The sequence below is a fragment of the Manacus candei genome, unplaced genomic scaffold (genome assembly GCF_025592945.1).
Source record: "Manacus candei isolate 608988 ecotype Guabito, Panama unplaced genomic scaffold, ASM2559294v1 h1tg000060l, whole genome shotgun sequence".
Taxonomy (NCBI): Eukaryota; Metazoa; Chordata; class Aves; order Passeriformes; family Pipridae; genus Manacus; species Manacus candei.
This window is the reverse complement of record NW_026138108.1, coordinates 8,282,064-8,294,182: the sequence shown is the minus strand read 5'-3', so window position 1 is coordinate 8,294,182 and position 12,119 is coordinate 8,282,064. Positions and strand designations below refer to the sequence as shown.

General features: G+C 39.4%; 1 protein-coding gene across 2 annotated transcripts in view; it reads left to right on the top strand.

The window, feature by feature from the left end:
* The window catches only part of INSC (INSC spindle orientation adaptor protein), a 137,526-nt gene that overhangs the window by 4,555 nt on the left and 120,852 nt on the right, over positions 1-12,119 (top strand). The window contains exon 1 of one of the 2 annotated variants that reach the window (XM_051804393.1): positions 2,018-2,157. The exons of the other annotated variant lie outside the window; for it this stretch is intronic. The gene's annotated coding sequence lies outside the window, so the exon portion shown is untranslated. Of the gene's footprint in view, positions 1-2,017; positions 2,158-12,119 lie in introns of those variants that run through there. 2 annotated transcript variants of the gene reach the window in all.

Below are 12,119 nucleotides of genomic sequence, written 5' to 3'. Positions count from 1 at the left end.
CTTTCAGCCAGAAACAGCTCACCCTGATTCTTTTTGAGTTCTTGGTTAGGAAGGACTTAAAACTAGTGCAGGAAGTGAGCTGAAATATTCAGAGTAATAGTTTTCCAGAGGGAGCTGTGCTGACTAAGGTTGAACTCAGCACTTTCAGCTGCTCTTCTGTTCTCTCAAAGTGTGAAAGGAGAACAAACTCACTGGTTGTGGGGTCTCCCAAGGAATGGCTCACACCAAAATCATTTACTGTTGGCCTAGTTGAAGCATTTTCATGTGCACCAGCACTCACATCCTTGATTTGTCTACTGGGACACAGATATGCCACCCTTCTCAGTGCAGTGGAGTCAGGGTTAGTAAAAATGTGCTGCTTTATTTTCACTGTTGTAATTTCAGGAGAGTAAACACGAAAAGGAATAAAAGTCAGACCATCTGAGCAATATGGGCTCTAACTCCCATTAAGGATTTGCCACAAGAAGATGGTACACCTCGCCTGAGACAGGAATTCTGACTTTGGCAGGGCTCAAACCCCCATTTCTCTCCAGAGCCACGCAACAGATACACCCTCTCTCACCAGCTTTGTGCCTCCCCTTGTGAGGATGTAATCTTCCTTCCCCAGATTTTGCTGCGGTGCAGTGGCTGCCAAGGTCCTGCTGCAGGGAGGTCATTTCCAGGGCTAAACACAGGGAGGCAAAAGCTGGAGTGCTAAACAAACCTTGGTGAAAACTGATCATCTCTTGGCTAAACTCTTAATTCCTTTGACCTGCTGAAGGTCTGCTGAGGGAGCCAGAGAACTCATGCAGCTCTGCAGCCAGCTGTGTGTGCCTGGTGCAGGAGTTAAAATTCATCGAGACAGTACATCTCCTTCACTTTAAAAAATGTGTCATTCCATGTTAATGTCATTCCATGTTAATTATCCTTTTCATATATGTCAGAATTGATGTATGATTCATAAATAAGAATATTTTACGTGTTGCCTTTGACACTGCATAAGTCAGGCAGTGACATGGCACAGACTGCGTTTACAGAGCCCTTATTGCAGGCGAGACCTGCACTGGGGTCCTGACAGCAGCATGCAGGGCTGGTGACAAGGTATAAAAACTTAAATTCAAAAAAGTGTCTTGGAAGCATTTCTCCAGAACAGAACATATTGCAGGTGCTGTATTTCCAACCAGTGAGGCCTGCATTAGGAATAGCTTTTCTGTTAGCTAATTTTTGTCCTTAAGAGAAAGCTGCTTCCTTCCTCCCCTCATTTAATTCCTTTGCTGTTTTGACCTTCACCTGTGTGACTCGCTCCCTGAAATCCTCTCGGGAGGATCAGTGTCAGTTCTAATAAGCCAGCTGTCACTTTACACCAAACAGAAAGTAAGTGTTTCATTTGTTAAATGGGCCAGGAGAATACACTGGCTTTTTCTACCATCCTCAGTTTTCTTCTAAGGGAAAGTTACTTTTATGTGACTGAAAGTACATAAAGCGGATTTGAAGCTGCAGATTTAAGTGTCTTGAACGAAGACTGTTATGTAAGGCTTTTCTTTATTTATCAGTTGGACTGAAATGTGATCAGCGTTACAGCACAGGGTCTGGGAGCAATGAATTTCCTTGTGTTTCTAGTAAGAAGATAAGGGACACGCTGTGTAAGGAATGCACTGGGAATTTTTCTTTAGAAAGCTGCACAGGAAGGCACAGGAATAGTAAGATTATTGCACTGAGCTCTTGGCTGCTGATGCAGGATGCAACACTGCTTCTTGTTGGGAGTTTTGCCATCGCCTTGATTGTGAGAAGGATAGCTTTTCTCCGTCACAGCTTCTCTTGTGTTTGTTTATTGCTCCCCTTCCGCTGCTGTTTAGCGCTGACAAGCACAACCTGTGCTTCTCTACCAGCTTGCACAGGTGGGTTAGATTTACGTTACCAACCTTGGGAAGTATTTAGGAGTGGCTGTTGAAGGGGAGCATCTACTTTTTTGTGCCTTTCACACAGAAGTTGGTGTTTGGGCTTTGCATTCAGCAGCTTGTGGAGCATAGTTTTTAGATGGTGCTTGACAAACATGAAGACAGTGTACCTCACTAACTAATCACTACAGTGGAGAGCAATTTGAGACAGGAAGAGAAGGTGGCAGCTCCAGTGCACGAAAGGAAGGCCATGGCTTTTTATCATGAACCAGGAGATTGTGTAAGTATGTCTATGGTTGTTTCTGTGGATTTGACTCTGTGGTGTGTTTTTTTTTAAGCTGAAAACAAGACAGCTTGTGGAGTAAGATGATGATGGTGAAACATCAACCCCTGGTCTGCACTTAAACTCTAAAGCCAGACTATCTTCTCTTGTAAAGTAAGGCCTTTTGGTGATGCTCCTGAGGGCACTGGCTGCTCAGCTCTCAGGGCAACTGAGCCTTCTTTCTCAGTATTGTTTGGAGGTATCTCCACAGCACTGTAGCTATATCCCACAGCCTCTCTCCTCCCTATGGGCATTACCTCACGAGCTCTTCAAACTTCTCCTGTCACTGCTGTTCCATGGGAGCCTTTGCCAACAGAGACTAAGGGACAGCAAGCTACTTAGTGCATGTTACAGGAGGCTGCCCAAGCTTTACCATGGAGATCATCCTTTCACCTTCTTGGCTGAAAAAGTAGGGAGGGCAACTTGTGTCTTCTGGGCATTTAGTTTGTCCTTGTTTCGTGATCTGCATGGGCTGGAGGCTTAGGGTCAAAAATCTCTCTTTGGTAGCACCCTAATTTATGCTCTGAACTAAATGTTTGCAGTAACTGAAATAGATATCTATGGGAATGATTTCAAGATACTAAAATATAGTTAAGTCTCCAATATACCATCCATCAGACTGAGTGAGCTTTTAAACTGTGTATGTATGATAAATATACATCTTCTATTCAAGTATCTTTCCATGTGTCAGGAAAGGCCTTAAAAAATTTAAATCTAAAGAACCCTGTGCTTGGTCCTGCTCAGCAATGAGCATCCCTAAATTGCAAAGAAGTGGTTCTGTCTTTGTTGGTTCAGATTTTATGTTGGATAGGGGTGTATTTGATATTTAGGAGTGTGGTTCTCCCTCACACCCAACCCTTTTGGTCACTTCAAACAACTACAAAGGCGGGGGAGGCTACCTAATCTTTAGAAAGAACGAAACAAAAAAGCACCACCAAAACTTCTGGCCATAGCAATACCACACCCTAAAAAAAGTACCCTCTGGCCCTTAAGCTGCACAGCTTTGAATAATTGACTTTCTCAACAATGGCTCAATTTTGTGGCTTTTCAAGTGAATGGAACCAGAGCCTACAGAATCATTGTCTGTTCAAGCCACTGCCCAGGTGGGAAGCGGTGCTGGGATGATGAGACAAAACTTTCTATAAGAAAGGAAAAACAGATAGCTTCATTTACAAGAGATCTAGGATTGGCTTTATTTTAAATGTAAGTGTATATATAAGTGTATGACTATACAAATTTATATACAGAAGCAACAACAGGTAACTGGCCTGTAAAATGCGTAAGCAATAGATGTCTTTCAGCATGCACTACCTGGATTTAAACTTAGAAAAACAAAGAAGATTCTTTTATGGTTAAATCTCATCATGTGAGAGAAGTCAAGAAATTGGTAGACTTGGTGTAAATCCTTGCTGTTAAATTTGGAAAATAGGCAACATGGAATTCAAAAGATAGTTCAGGCTTTTTATTTTTGATAAAACTTGGTCTGTACCACTCCCTATGGATGTGAACACAGCTACTAGTTAGGAAAATGCAATGTTCCCTTGTGTAGGTATAAGACTGTGCAGACAGCTCTATCAGTATGCTCCTAGAGTAGTGAAACTGGACAACTGAAAAGTTGATGTTGAAACAAATTGTGATTTGTGAACTCAAGCTCTTTTCTGAACTTGAGATTTCTTCTGTGACAGTCTCTGTCCTAGAACAAGAAGCCACAGCATGATATAGCACATTTTACATACAGTGAGTGTGTCACAGAATTTTATCCTATATTTAGGGGTTTTACTACTTATAGTCTGCATATATGAATTGATAAAATATAGGTTTTCTTCTTAACAACTTGTGATCCAGATATGTGTTTAGGGCCTTATCTTGGGACATTACAAACACCTTGGAGGAGCAGATGTAAAACATCATCATGCTCAAATAATTTTACTTTAAATATTCTCAACTTTCTTGGCTCAAACACCACCTTACTCTCATCACTCACATTAGCCTTTCTACAGTCCAGTTGCGAGAGAACTTTCTTGGCCAGAGAACTGCCTTTCTCTGTTCCACGTGTCAAGGATTAGCTGGTTTAGTAACTTTACATTTCCCTTTCCTAGCTGTATTCCTCTGAAAAGTGCTGTCGGTAGGCGCCCATAGCAATCACTGATGTGCCCTGCTGCAGAGGTACCAACTTGTGCAAAGAAGTAGAGCTGTTTCCAAATGAGTTACCTAAAGAAAAAAAACAAACAAAACCAAACCTCAACTGGCTGGACAGTCAACATGAGGTGATTTGGTGAAGAAATGGAAAAAATTGGTGTGTTTTTTTTAGTACAGTGTGGTTTTGGAATTAATAATGTCTCTGAAGGTGGGATAAATCTTAAATATGCTTCCTTGTAAAGTGTCCTCTAAGCTTTCGTCGCTATTTTGTTGTCCTCTACAAATGGAGAAGCAATTAACTGCCTATGAAATGCAGGATTTGGAGAGAAAACTTCACACCTCCTGAACTTGTTTAACTTTGAAAGTTATACTACTTCTGTGTGGCTGTATGTACTACATGTGTGAATCCACCTTTGCACTTACAAGCTGCAACTGAGTTTTTGCAAGTAGGGATGGACATTTTTGTTGATTCCCACTTAGAGGTTGGTTTCCTACACCTTGGAAGAGAGGGCAATTTTTAATTTTATTTATTTTTTCTCTACTCAACTAGACATAGGTGTACATGTTTTCTGTTTTTTTTTTTTTTTTTTTAAGGGGAGAGTGGAGTATAAAAAAAAAAGGCAGCTTGGCTCATAATTACTGTGTGAGCAGAAAATGTGTTCCCAAGTTAGGATTAATACAGCCAACACCTGTGAGCTTATTTCAGTCAAACAGCAGATGCTGTAAATTCCTTAGTAAGTAATTTGGAGTTAATATTCTTCTTCCGAGTGCATAGATCTGTCCTTACCCCCACTTTCTTTCTCTAAGCCCCCGAGATCTACTTTCCCTTTATGTCTCAAAAGTGACCCCCAAGCACCCACTATCTGTCAATCTAAAAAAGTGTGCAAATTCCCATCAAGACTTTTAGAATAGCTGTGTTCAGTGAAGATTGTATCCTGTTGGATCTGTTAATCTCTAGCAAAAGTTGAGTTGGAGTTTATACAATTATTTTCATAATATCATGCAGGACCCAACGCACGTTGCTGAAAGGTCAATGATGAAACAGGTCTGGGTGCTACATGCAGGTCCAAAATGATGTAACAGTAAATTGTAGTGCTGGTAAGTGTCTTGTTGGTGTTGAAGGGTGGCAATGTAGTAAAAATAGAGTATTTGTTTTCATCTGAGTGTCATTGTTTTGTGCAGATGTGAAAGCAGAGAAAAGATATGCTGTAAATGGCCAGGACTTTGCCAACCTGTTAGAGCAGATTGTTCATAATAAAGTATAAAAATGGCAAAACAGTTTGGTCATAGTTATGAACATGCCACTGCTGCATTTTGTTTTTAAACAAAAATAGGACAAATATGAAAAATGAGGAGGACAGAGGTGTCTCTTTCACTTGGATAATTTAAGTTTCTAATGTTTCTGGGTCCTCCATACTCCCTTCATGATGACCACTGAAAATCAAACTACCATCTTAATTTTAATGCTGCTCTGAGCAAGGCAACAACCCAGATGAGGTTCAAAGATTGATAGAAACATCCTGGTTGTATGCACAGCTCCTCATCCAAACTAAAGCCAAAGATGGAAGGATGCTTTCTGAGTGCTAAGGATTATGTGTTTTGTTACTGGACTAATAGACAAGAGCAAGGAATTTACTTTCTTTGTGAAGTAACTTAACCCAATTTTCTTTAGGAACTTATTTTAAGACAGAAAAAGAAAAACAAAAGCCTCTTTCTAGAGGTGAAAGCAAGAGTAGAACTTCAAAATCCTATAAATCACTTTCTGAAAATGATCCTGCTCATGGACTAGAGTTCTGTTCCATCTCTCACCAAAAATCTACTTACACAGAAAAATGACCTTCTGGTGACAGGATGTAATCCAGATAATACTGTTTGACTCAAGATTATTCTTTTTTCTTCTCACAGTTTCCTTGTTGGTTTCCATGGATAAACACGGCATCTAAATGAGCTGCTTATAAAAATGTGCATTTTCCTAGAGTGGGGTTATTTCGCAGACATCTGGTGGCAGATTTTGGAGCTATTTCTGTGGAGAGGCTGACAATTGTGCCTCAAGAAGAGACAGGAGAATAGTTTGAGATTAATCAGGTTCCCTATACCTTGAGTTCCCCTTCGTGGTTTCTACCTTTATGATCCTAGTTGGCAGCTTTTGCACTTAATGGTACGTTGTATGGGATAATTTTGGCTTTTCTCTTGAATCTTGTGTTTTTAGGACACAAGATAGGGATATTGATACAAATAATTCCTTCTTCTTATTTGTTTGTATTTTCAGTGGAATTTTAACTGTAGTTGTCAAAACCTGAGCACAACAAGCTACATCACAAAATAATAGAAATTAAAACATTTATTATAAACAAAACAAAACCAATGTTTAGTATTGCGAATCTCTGTACCATTTGCCAAAGGCAGACTGCAGTTTAACAGGCTTTCAAAGTAGAAATGTTAAATCAATCAGATCTATTTCTAAGGAAAATAAATGTACCAGTTCTTATCAGATGAATAAATTGTTCCTTTAGAGTATTGTTTTGCACCATTATTGCTTCAACTAGCATTTATGTAGCCTACTAATGAAAGGTCTCTGTAACAGCTAACACACCAGGTACAAAAAAGGCTCAAAATTCCCAATTTCTTTCAAAAGTGAATACAGTGTGTCAGAAAGGAGAGAAGGGAAAGAAGAATAAGGAGCTAGAACTTTTTTCTTTTTTAAATAATAAGAACAGTGAACTATCCTGGGGAGAAAAGTTCCTATGAAAGGATAATATATAAAGAGTTTTTCACGCTACCTCAAGTTTTCTTTGTTAAAAATATATTCAAGTTTTCTAGAGTTTTTTTCAACTTAAAATACTTTTTTTTCCTCTCTTCCTTCCCCCAGCCTGGGTAACTGCAAAATAAGTTGAAGGAATGAGCACAAGGGTAATTGGTTTAAAGAAAATGAGATGGGGACGCAGAAAATTGAATAATATTGCTAAAGAGGGAAAAATCTGCTTGAAGGAGGCAACTGACCCATCACAGTATTGCAAAAGTCTTCTTTTAGCTTCCAGGTTGTATTAACTAAATTGCTTTATTAGCTATTACATATACTAAATATAAGTAACTATAACTCTAGATTTTGGAGAAATAATGAAGTGTGACTTTATGTGCCAAGTCAATCTGTTCATTACTTGTTATGGATTTGATTCCATAAACAAAGTGCCCATCGGTGGAGATGAGATCATATCTGAAATGCCAGATGAGCTCTGTAACGGTTCCAGGTCTCTGTAAAGCAATGCCTGACTCTGCAGTGCCTGCCTCCCTTTGACCTGGCTAATGGCTGCTACATTTGGAAAGAATATTTCAAGTTGGTGCCTGTTCCTCTTCTTTTTTCCTCCCCTTTCTTTTCTGCCTTCTCAGAAGGACCAGGATCCTCATGGAGGGGAGACCTGTAGTTTGGCTGACTCACTCTCTGATTTATTGCAGCTGAGATGCTTCACAGTTTCTGGTAAAAACAAAAAAGTGCATTTGTGTTAAAGACTTTTTATTTTTCTTTTGATTGCTGTGGAGTTTAACTGCCTCAAACTGGGGCCAGACTCTGTTTTCTGTCTCACAGTTAAGTAACTCTGGCATTTATGATAGCCTGCAATTACTGTACAAACTACAATTTTTCCATTTCAAAAGTTAGCATTTCTCCACTCTTGCAGCATTATCTCAGATACCACAATTACGTGCATCCTCAGGAGGAGGAAATGGCTGTGGCACATCACATACTGTGGTGTGGTGAGGGTAGGGAAATGTGTTTTGGGGGTTTCTGTGAAAATGTTCTTATGAAGCCAAATTTTCATAAGTGTCTGACACAAAAATTTAGTTCACTGTGCATAATGTGATACCTTTCCTAGGAAGACTTTAGGTCTGCTAGTCGTTGTTAAGTGTTTTAAACTTATGTGTAGCAAGGTAATTACTAGATAAATTGGAGCAAAAAAAAAAAAAAAGTGAATACTCAAGGTCTCATTTAATCTTGGGCCCACATGAGAACAGATTCCAGGAATTAAGAAGGACAAAAATGTTTTTCCAAGTAGGCAGTGGTCTCAAAGGTTGAAATTAAAACTGATGTGCAAGGAGACCACTTCCTACAGGAACTGCTAAAACAGCAGATTGGCTGTGCCAAACCTGGGAAAACTGTGCTGTGTTGGATTTGTTTGTTCCGATTTGCTCTTTGGCTTTCTGGAATTTGTAGAGTTCAAGCTGAGATATGTGGTACCTAAAAGCAAAGCAAGAATAAATCCCTGTCTTCCCTTTTTGTCAGGGGTTTGTTATTTATTTTTTCAGGCAACGTGCAATCTACATATGACACAGTGCAAGTGGGAAGGTGGGTTTCATCATTCTCTGATCTCTGATTAGCTGGGTTCCTGATGGCTTCAGTGTTCTGGAAACCGAGGGATATTTGCACGTGGATTTGGATGTATAAGATCTGCTTCAAAAATAGATGCAGTTTTAACAAAACCTTACACAAGAGGTGTATAAATATTTCTGCCTTTTGCCAATGTATTAACTAGGGATTTTGAAAAGCTATGTCAATCTGTCTTTTGCCAAAAGCTGTTGGGGGAACTATGTTGCAGCCCTTTAAGTCTGACAGCTTTCTACTCTTGTAGAGCTACTCTGTCAAGCTAAATGTTTTTAATAAGAGACTAACTTTTTACAGGGATGTTGATTAATATTTTATTATTCAAAGGTAGTACAAGATAACTGGTGGTTTATTTTTCTTTCAGCTAACAGAGATGTAACAATAACCATGTAACCACACTCAAATGCTTTGATATTTTAATGTACTGGGATGGCCACATATTTCAAATTTTGTTTTTTATTCTTTCATGACTTTGAGATGGTAAACACTTGCTTCATTCTGCAAAAAAGGGTAGAATCAGCTGAATTTATTGTTGAACAATATGGTGCTGATTTGGGGAAGAAGAGACTAAAAGTAACAAGGAAATATAGTCCTGAAGCTTGGCTGACACCACTGTTTGGTAGCCCACCTAGTATATGAAGGCTTGTCTCCTCCTCGGGGTTCTTTGGAGCTCAGGACAGGCCTGCCTCTTATTCAATCTGCTTGTCCTGCTCTGTTCTGTGGCTTTGCTCACACTTGTGTCTCACCTGGTGGAGGGGACACTGCAACCCCTTCCTGCTGCATCACCACTACGAAAGGCCTTCTCTCCCAAAGACCATACACAGTGTTTTATGTGGCTTCTGCTGTAATAAATCAAATAAGGCGGCTACTCAGGTAGAGCTTGCAAGAGCTGACTTTTTTTGTCTTGGTGGTGGTTTGAATAGTATTAGTACTCTGTGTCCTTCTAGTATTAATAGGAGAAAAAACAGGCTACAATTTAAAACTTACATTTTATAATGGCTCTAGTGCTGTCTTGGAAGATGAGATTCAAAGGAATTGCTTTGCCAATTCATTTATACACTTAATGATATATATGTTTACATGAAAAGTAGTTAAATGTGCAGTGGTTTCTCAATATATTTGTAAAAATTCAGTGGATGGCCAGTTAATAGAAAAATTATTCATAAAATTATGAGAAGGTATGAATGAAAGAAGATTCAGTTCTGTAGCTATAGGCAGCAAAGCTGCTGATGGGTATAGAGAGTAACTCCTGCGAGGAGTGGCTGAGGGAACTTGGGATGTTTAGCCTGGAGAAGAGGAGACTGAGGGGAGACCTTATTGCTCTCTTCAGCTACCGGAAAGGAGGATGTAGCCAGGTGGGGATCATCCTCTTTTCACAGGCAACAAGTGACAAGAAAAGAGGAATTGGCCTCAGGCTGTAACAGAGGAGGTTCAGGTTGCACATCAGGAAGAATTTCCTCATGTAAAGAGTGGAGCATTTGGAACGGGTGGAGTCACCATCCCTGGAAGTGTTGAAGAAGTAACTGGCTGTGGCACTTAGTGTTCTGGTTTAGTTGACAAGGTGATGATTGGTCAAGGGTTGGACTTGATCCTGGAGGTCCTTTCCAAGCCTAATGATTCTGTGATACATCTGTAGTCTCTTTAATCTCTTGGATGCGTAAAAGCTCTCTTGGAAGCATTGGAAAGTTTTTGCTTTTGATAAACTTAGCACAAGTGTTTAGTGTATCACTTTTACACTAAGCTTGCTTGTCTGAGAAGGGGAGTATGGTACCAGGGAGGGCAGTAACCTCCAAAGTGTTACTAATACAATCAGTTATTGCCCTTCTGTACAAGTACACAGTGTGTGTGGAATGAACAAAGCTCTCCTCTGTCTCCTATTCTCTGTTTATATTTCTAAGCAAGAGGGGGAATTACCTTTAACTAGCCAAAGAAGTAGCTTTGTCCATTTTCATACCCCTTTGGAAAAAAAGAAGGCAGCCAGATATGGCTCTGATTTAATGGTAGTGGGGTGCAGTCCCTCCTCGGACTGAGCATTGTTTTGTAATATTGACCTGCAAATGGATGAAAACCATGGCATGAATACATTAAAATATAAGCAAACAGTGAGAGAACTCTTGATAATGTTTATGGTTTGTCCAAAATAAAATATTCTTCTGAAATAAAAAGGATGCATCACAGAAAAGGACTTCAGTGAAATTGTTTGAATGCTGAGCAGCTGGCCAAAGTTCAGTGCAAGTCAATTCTGTTGACAGTAATACATCACAATTCAGTGCTGATCAATATTGGTACATTGCAGTCCTTGCTTATGGCATGACAAAAAAGGCTATTGATAAAAGGAAGCTTTGGATATTGGTACAGAAACTTTTGCACCTCACTGGATGTAACTGTAGCTTACACTTTTCTGCAATAGCACTTCAGTAGTCCAGAATTTAAAGTACCACTAGAAATTATAGGCAGTTGTGTCATTAGATCAAGGTATGTTTTTCAACATTGCAGTATCAAAATGATATTCTCTGATCCAACAAAACTGTGGTGATGGAAAGATGTGCTTGTGCTGACAAGAAGTCAGTAGGTTCGCTTGATAAACAATGTTCACAGTATCAGATCATTGTATTTATTCTGGAAACCCCTTATCACTCTTTTGGGATGCAAATGTGGGATGAAGTTCTTTTTGAGTATTGCAGTGCCAGTTGCTCGTTTGAAGGATCTGTGACTTGTAATGATTTATAAAAGAAGACATTTTTTGTTGGGTAGTTAAATGACACAAGTTTACATCAGTCTGGGATATCATGGACAAATATACTTGTGCTGCTCTGTGCACTTGCAGTAAGTTTGAAGCTACCAGGAAGTATCAGCTCCTTCATTTTAAGTACTGTGACTGTATCTTCACAGTATGTATGCTTCACTTCCACAGTGCTGAATTTATGATAGAGCTATGCTCGGATTTCTAGCATTACTGATATATGGCACATGACTAACAGTATTGGGATGTTTCATTTATTAATAGGCTTATTGTGTTTTGGGGGATCCTGGATTAGTGGAAGGATTCCTCAAAAGTCCTGTGTACAATGAATTCCTACTTTCTACATGGGTAATTTAGTCCCCCATGGCTTTTTGACTGCTGTTACAAGGTCAAGATGAATGGATGTGGTGGGTTTGGACTTGAACCTTGGAGTTTTTGGTGGTGTCACTCAGTGAACTGATGTCACAGAGACATACATGTGCATGCAGGCAAGACTTATGTTTTATTTTATTTTTTCCTTTTTATGTTGTTTAAAGGAAGGGAGACAATCTTACATACTTCCATATTTTTCTTTTTCCTAGTAACCTGACTTTTAACTCACACCATGAGTTTTCATTTTTGATGTTTAAAATACCCATTTGTGCAAGTAATTTCTGTATAGAC